The following is a 7,608-nucleotide window of genomic DNA, read 5'->3' as shown; positions in this document are numbered from 1 at the left end:
ATTGAGGTCAGGGATGGTGATTACCCCAGAAGTTCTTTTATTGTTTAGGATAGTTTTTTTTTTTTTCTCTCCTGGGTTTTTTGCTAACCCAAATGAATTTGCAAATTGTCCTTTCTAACTCTATGAAGAATTGAGTTGGAATTCAGATTGGGATTGCATTCAATCTGTAGATTACTTTTAGCAAAATGGCAATTTTTACTATATTAATGCTGCCAATCCATGAGCATGGGAGGTCTTTCCATTGTAAGACTCTCAGAGAGAATCTTCCCTCAGGAGGGAGATCCTCAAGCCCAATGACCAGTCCGAGTCCACAGGCTGCAATCAGCAAGAGGATTTTTATTGATCAGGATACACAGGTATCTGTGGGCGTCCCAGTCAATTCGGAAGACTGGCGCGCCTAGCAGAGCCAGGGTGGGCTTTTTATAGTATTTTGGGGAGCAGAAGAAGGCTTACAGAAGCAGATGCATGGTTACAGGGATGTGATTGGTGGAGTAAATGAGGCATACGTGTATGTTACTTATTTTGGCTATAATCATAACAATGAGTTAGCAAAAAGTACATGGTGGTCAGGGCTTCCGGGGGGTCAGGGACTTTTTCTTTTTCCTGCCAGGTGGCCCATGGAGCAGTGCCCATAATTTAGTTTGGTTTCTGCATTTTGTTTTCTTTTCTGGTCTGTTTCGTCTAAATGATGGGTCAGCTTGTCCCACATATCTAAAAACTTACTTTTTACTTCTATAGTTGAGGGCCTTGTGCTTGTACAATTCCCTTTCTGGGAGAGGGTCTTTCATTCCCCCATTTTCTTTTTGTCCTTGAGTGGAATCTTCCACTCAACTTGGTTAAGGTACCTCTGTTTTTTGTTGTTTCACCATCTGATACTGTTGTCTCAGCACAAAAGTTTGAATGACTGAAAGTCTGTATCTCTTATTATTCCTGTTTGATCTGCATAGAAACAACATTCTTCTTTTAGTGTAGCACACAGACTCTTTCTTTAAGGAATATCAGGTCTAATCTTTTCCTATTTTGAAGGACTACCTCTGAGAGGGAGGTTAGGTGTTCTTGGAGGTCAGCTAAAAAGTCTTTTTTACTCTTTTTATATCTGAGTCAATGGCAGTTCTGAATTCTCTATAAGCCTTGCATTGTAGGGCAACAGCAGATGTCCTTGTGCTGCCCTTGTAGCACCTAGATAGCCTTAAATAATTCTCAACTCTCTTTTGTGTCTTATTAAGTCTTTAGCATCAGGATTCTAATCTGGACACTATCTGAACCTATACACCAAGGTCTTTTAGAACTTCTAAACTTATATAGATTGTGATCCCTGAGGAACAGTCCCAAGAAGTGTTAGGAGTACTAACATATGTAATGTTACATCATTTGCAATAAAAAATCAAGCCTATCTTTACACCTATTCCGAGGGAACCCAGGGCAAACAGGCAAACATGAAATTCTTGTTTCTAAAACACACTCCTCAAGTGAGCATTATAGCAACCTCCCAGTCACTTAAGTCTAGGGAGCTTTTTGAAGATCTGAGTGTCCCTCTAGGTCCCAGCTCTCAGCCCCAACAGCTAGTACGCTGCTGGTGAGGGCTGAGACTTGACGGCTGTCAGGGTGGTCAGCAGCACCAGGTACGGTCCTTTCCAGCGAGGCTCGAGTGTCTGGGCTCCGTGTCGTTGTATGTAGCTGCAGTCTCTAACCTGGAACTGATGGGATGTCTCAGGGGTCTCCGGGGCATAGGCTGCTGTCAGCTGTGAGCAGATTTCTTTCTGTATCACCTGTAGGTCTTTTAGCCTGGCATATAAATCATTATTACTATGACATGTTGGTTCAGTAACATCATCTAATACAGTCAGGGGAGCTGAGGCCCCATATAAGATCTCAAAGGGGGTAAGGCTGAATCTGGAAGGGGTATTTCTTGCTCTGAAGAGAGCAAGAGGGAAGGAGTGTCACCCAGTCTATGCCAGTCTCCATGGTCAATTTGGTCAGGGTCTCTTTTAGAGTTTTATTTATTTACTTTACCTGTCCTGAACTTTGAGGTCTGTAAATACAACGTAATTTTCAATCAACCTCTGAATACTTGGCCACACCCTGGCTTACCTTGGCAACGAAAGTAGGGCTGTTGTCTGACCAGATTACCTTGGGCACTCCAGACCTGTGGAAGATTTCTTCTAGTATCTTCTTGATGACTATTGAGGCCGTCTCTTGTTTGGTGGGGAAAGCTTCTATCTATTCCTGAAAAGATATCTATAAACACTAGGAGACATTTATAACCATATTTTCCTGGTTTTATCTCTGTGAAGTACACTTCTCAGTAGGATCCAGGCCGTTCCACATGGAGCCTCATACCACAGTCAACTTTCCTGAAAACAGTTACCTTTAGGCATGGTATACATCAGTGCACTATCTGTTCCACAAGATACTTGAGACCTGTAACATAATATTTAGTTTTTGAAAATGTCTGGATGAGTTTGCTTACCCCTAAGTGAGTCCATTGATGCATTTGTTTTTATCATGGCCTCTGCCTATTTTTGTAGCAGGATCTTCTTTCTCGTTGAGGTGTACCAGAGTCTCTTCCTCGGCCTGGCTGGGTCATGGAGGGCCCTTAACATAGCCAGAATCTCTTTTTTTTCTTGCCCTCAGATGTCAGCAGGCCCCTCTGCTGATGGGCTGTAGCAAAGGCATACGTGCTGTCCACATAGATGTTAAGTCTCTTTCTCAGCCCAAGGGCTTTGGTGAGGGGAGCGAGCTCTACCCTCTGAGTAGAAGTGCCTTCTGGTAGGGCCTGAGCCCATATGATTCTGTTTCCATCTACCACTGTTGCCCCAGCCCATCTTTTTCCTTCTCTAAGAAGCTGCTCCCATCTATGAACCAGATGGCATCTACCCCATCTGTTGGCTGATCAGTCCGATCTTTATGCCACTCCTGTGCTTTAGTGAGCACCTGCTGACAGTCATGAAGGGGGGTGTCTAGGTCGGGGTCCGGGAGCAGGGTTGCAGGGTATAGACTCGTAGGGGCAGTCTGGAATCACAAGGAACAAGTGGGATACCCGGCCCACGCCAAGGTCCACTGTTCTTCGGGTAGTCCATGAGTATCATTTGTTGCCAGTAGCCCCCGTATTCAAGGTCTTTTGCTGGACTCTAGCCCATTTGGGCATAGGAGCACAGAGTGTTGGGCCCCCGTATTCACAAAACAACTGGGCAGGCTTCCCTTCTATCTTTGCGCATAGCCAGCACTCTAGGACCAAGAGGCTTGCCTTCCGGGTTGCTGGAGAGGCCCTTCTTGTTCTTCATGGGGCAGTCCCTGACCCAGTGTCCTTTTTCCTTGCGATAGGCACACTGATCTTTAGCTAGGAATTCTCTTCTGTTGCCAGGTACTGTCTTCCTAGGTTCCCTAACTACTGTGGCCAGTATATATTCCTCTCCTATCTTTTATCCCTCTTTAGCTCTCTAGCTTCTTCTTTTCTTCCTTAGCTTCCTGCTCTTTTTACCTTCTTTCCTCTTTCTCTTCCTCAGTCTCTCTCTCATATCTTCTGCATCTTCCTCTTCCTCTACAGCTATTAGATGCTGTCCACTTATGTAACTACACTTCAACTTTACTTTCTCTGCAACGTACACTAACCCTCAGCAACTTAGCTTAACCCTTCAAATTTCTGTAACTTTCTCTCTTTATATCTTTTCCTTATCTTAGCCAGATTGGTGGGGCATTTTCCAGCCCCTCGGAGACCCACCCTTGGAGCCTGGTGGCAGACCTGGAGCACTCCCTACCTTCAGGGGTATTCAAGTCAACAGTCAGGAGTGAGGGTCTTCTATCCATGTCTGAAACATTCTTTCTGGCCTCCAGTAGGATTCCGTCTTTCCTCAGTGGTAAAGAAGACCTGTAACAGTTACTAACAAGCATCTCAAATGGGATGGTGAGAAAACAAGAGAATCTTGAGAATAGAGGTCCACTGAAGAGGACAAATAGCATTTAGTCACACAGCTAAACCAGGAGGACTTTTTGGGACAAAAAGGCTGTTGTAAAAATAAGCACAAGCTTTGTGTCTGTGAAACAGAACGGCAAGCAGAGGGAGCTGATCTGTTACCGACCATCTCTCTGGACTTAAGAACTAATAACAAAAGGATGGAGAGATGGTTAGGACCTGGGTGCTAGATACCAAGTGGCTGACAAAAGAATTGTAACCAGTTCACCTGGGACTTTCAGGAGCTCAGTAGCAGCCCTTTACCAAACTGTCTCAGTGGGCTAAAGGCCCATGGAAAAGAAAACATTAATCCTGACCTTGGCCACAGCCAAAGCCCGAATTCTAAATTTTGACTGGCAAAACAAAGTTCTTCACAGTTTGTTGCAGATTCCCTCCGAAACTATCTCAGGGGCTTCTCTGTCCCCCAACCTGGGGCATTTTGACCACAGGGGCAGGAACTGGCTGCTGTGGGGATAGGATCAAAGGCACTCTCCATGTCAATGATGACTAACAGGGAAGGTTACTTAATGTTGGAGATCAACTCCTCTCTTGGAATAGGGCCAGCAGATATGGCAGGCTCCCTTAAAGAACTTCTCTTAATGAAAACTCTCCTTCTGTGAGCAAGTGTTGAAGTTCTGGTCACTGAAGGCAGCAACTGGAATTATTATTTTTTTTCAGGGCCAAAAGTCTCATAAAACAACCACTACATTTATATTATCTTTTTGTTGTCAAAGCGTCAACCCCAGCCGGCCTCATCACCTTGAAACTCCTCTTACGCTGACTTGGCCAGAGCTGTGCCACTGCCCACGCGCAGCCTGCAGCTTGCTAGCAGGCCTGCATGCTTGTCACCCTCAACCCCTATATTTTCCTACTCTGTGCTGTCCCTTCCTTAGAAGCTGTGAATGTTTAAGCAACAGGGAGAATTTTTCTTCAGGATCTAAGGTAAAGCTTTCAGGCTCTTGTTAATACCTGCTTCAGACAGGGTCACTCACTAACCTGGAGTTCTTCATACACAACTGTTAACAGCAGCTAGAATGGACAAGGGGAGCAAAGGGAGGGGCATCTCTCCTTGGGGAGGAGGCTAAGAGAGAAAGATAAAACTCCCCGGCAGAAAACAATTTTTCTCAAGCAAATTATTTCCAAGTTAAGCACCAAGAGGACCAAGTAAAACTTCTTGACAAACAAAGCAAACAGTTTCATGATTTTAAACACAGTCGTCAGTCCAAGATTTTAAACACAGTCATCTATCCAAAGTCCAAAAACGAAACAAAAGTCAAAAAGACACTCGACAATACCACAGAAAACAACCCAGACAAACAAGACCAAGACAAAGCATCCTATAACCAATTTCCACAGATGTTCAAAGAAATTTAGGACACAAAGAAGACAAACAATTCCAACAGTCAGACAGACAGACGCACCGCGCGGCTTCGGTGTCAAACTGAAACCAAAAATTCAGACAGAGGTGACGAGGGTCCGGATCCTTCAGTGGATCCAGCTCTCTCCTCTCTCCTCCAACCCAAAACCACGTATCCTTCCGATACAGGCTGAGCCCCGAAAAACCGGGCTCTAAACACCCTTGGAACGTCTTCCAGGGCTGCGGGGGAGAAGTCCGAGCTCGTCAGCTCCTTCTCTGGCCCGCCCAAATACAAACGGTATAGACCCAAGCCAAGTAACTAAGCATTTACAGAACAAGTCACAAAGCAAGACAAGACAGGACAAGACAAACTCTGGCCAGCTTACCTCCTGGTGGGTGGTCGGTGGTCTCTAGGCAGAGGATCTCCGATCCCGGAGGAGCCCCCATATGTAAGACTCTCAGAGAGAATCTTCCCTCAGGAGGGAGATCCTCAAGCCCAATGACCAGTCCGAGTCCACAGGCTGCAATCAGCAAGAGGATTTTTATTGATCAGGATACACAGGTATCTGTGGGCGTCCCAGTCAATTCGGAAGACTGGCGCGCCTAGCAGAGCCAGGGTGGGCTTTTTATAGTATTTTGGGGAGCAGAAGCAGGCTTACAGAAGCAGATGCATGGTTACAGGGATGTGATTGGTGGAGTAAATGAGGCATACGTGTACTTTACTTATTTTGGCTATAATCATAACAATGAGTTAGCAAAAAGTACATGGTGGTCAGGGCTTCCGGGGGGTCAGGGACTTTTTCTTTTTCCTGCCAGGTGGCCCATGGAGCAGTGCCCATAATTTAGTCTGGTTTCTGCATTTTGTTTTCTTTTCTGGTCTGTTTCGTCTAAATGATGGGTCAGCTTGTCCCACATATCTAAAAACTTACTTTTTACTTCTATAGTTGAGGGCCTTGTGCTTGTACAATTCCCTTTCTGGGAGAGGGTCTTTCACCATCTTCTGAGATCTTCAATTTCTCTTTTCTGAGACTTGATTTTCTTGTCTTAGAGATTTTTGCTTGCTTGATTAAAGTCACGCTGGGATACTCTATGTGGTTTGGGACTGTTATAAAGGGTGATATTTCCCTAATTTCTTTATCAGTCTATTTACCTTTTGAGTAGAGGAAGACTACTAATTTATTTAAATTAAATTTTATACCCAGGCACTTTGCTGAAGTTGTTTATCAGTCTTGATAGGTCTTTGTTGGAACTTTTAGGTTCACTTAAGTATAGTAGCATACTATCTGCAGAGAGTGATATTTTGACATCTTCCTTTCCAACTTGTATCCCTTTGACCTCCTATTGTTTAATTGCTATGATAAGGGCTGCCAGTACTATATTGAATAAGTAAGGAGAGAGTAGAAAGCCTTGTCTAATCCCTCATTTTAGTGGTATTGCTTCACATTTCTCTCCATTTTGTTTAGTGTTAGCTAGTGGTTTGCTGTATATTGCTTTTACCATATTTTGTTTAGTGTTAGCTAGTGGTTTGCTGTATATTGCTTTTACCATATTTAGGTATTAGCCTTAAACTACTGATGTTTTTAGGACTTTTATCATAAAGTGGTGTTGAATTTTTCAAATGCTTTCTCAGCACCTAATGAGATGATAATTTCATTTCTTTTTTGAGTTTGTTTATATAGTGGGTTACATTGATGGATTTCCATATATTATACCATCCCTGCATCCCTGGAATGAAGCCTACTGGTTAATATGGATGATTGCATTGATGTGTTGTTGAATTCTGTGTGCAAGAGGTTTAATCAGTGGCTTCATAGAAAAAAAGTGGATAGTGTGCCGTCTGTTTCTCTTTTGTGTAATATTTTGGAAAGTATTGGTATGAGGTCTTCTATGAATGTCTGATAGAATTTTGTACTAAACACATCTGGTCCTGGGCTCTTTTTTTGGAAAATATTTAATAAATGTGTCTACTACTTTAGGAGTTATGGGATCATTTAGATGGATTATCTGATCCTGATTTAAATTTGGTACCTATTACTTGTCTAGAAAATTGTCCATTTCATCTAGATTTTTCAGTTTTGTTGACTATAGGCTTTTGTAGTAAGATCTGATTTTTTTTTTAATTTCATCGGATTCTGTTATTATGTCTCCCTTTTCATTTCTGATTTTGTTTATTTTAATACTCTCCCTGTGCCCTCTGGTTTATCTGGCTAAGGATTTTTCTATCTTATTTTATTTTCTCAAAGAACCAGCTCCAGGTTTTGTTGATTCTTTGTATAGTCCTTTTTGTTTCTACTAGGTT

The 7,608-nt window shown here is 43.2% G+C and overlaps 1 long non-coding RNA gene across 1 annotated transcript; it reads right to left on the bottom strand.

Moving 5' to 3' along the window:
- Positions 1-316: 316 nt before the first annotated feature.
- Positions 317-6,296, bottom strand: LOC134481469 (uncharacterized). The gene is made up of 2 exons (XR_015635429.1): positions 5,696-6,296; positions 317-1,785 (listed from the first exon to the last, which is right to left on the bottom strand). It is a non-coding gene; the product is annotated as an uncharacterized LOC134481469 (long non-coding RNA).
- Between the last annotated feature and the right edge of the window lie 1,312 nt (positions 6,297-7,608).

The sequence above is a fragment of the Rattus norvegicus genome, chromosome 13 (assembly GCF_021556685.1).
Source record: "Rattus norvegicus strain SHRSP/BbbUtx chromosome 13, alternate assembly SHRSP_T2T, whole genome shotgun sequence".
Taxonomy (NCBI): Eukaryota; Metazoa; Chordata; class Mammalia; order Rodentia; family Muridae; genus Rattus; species Rattus norvegicus.
This window is presented reverse-complemented; position numbering and strand designations above follow the sequence as displayed.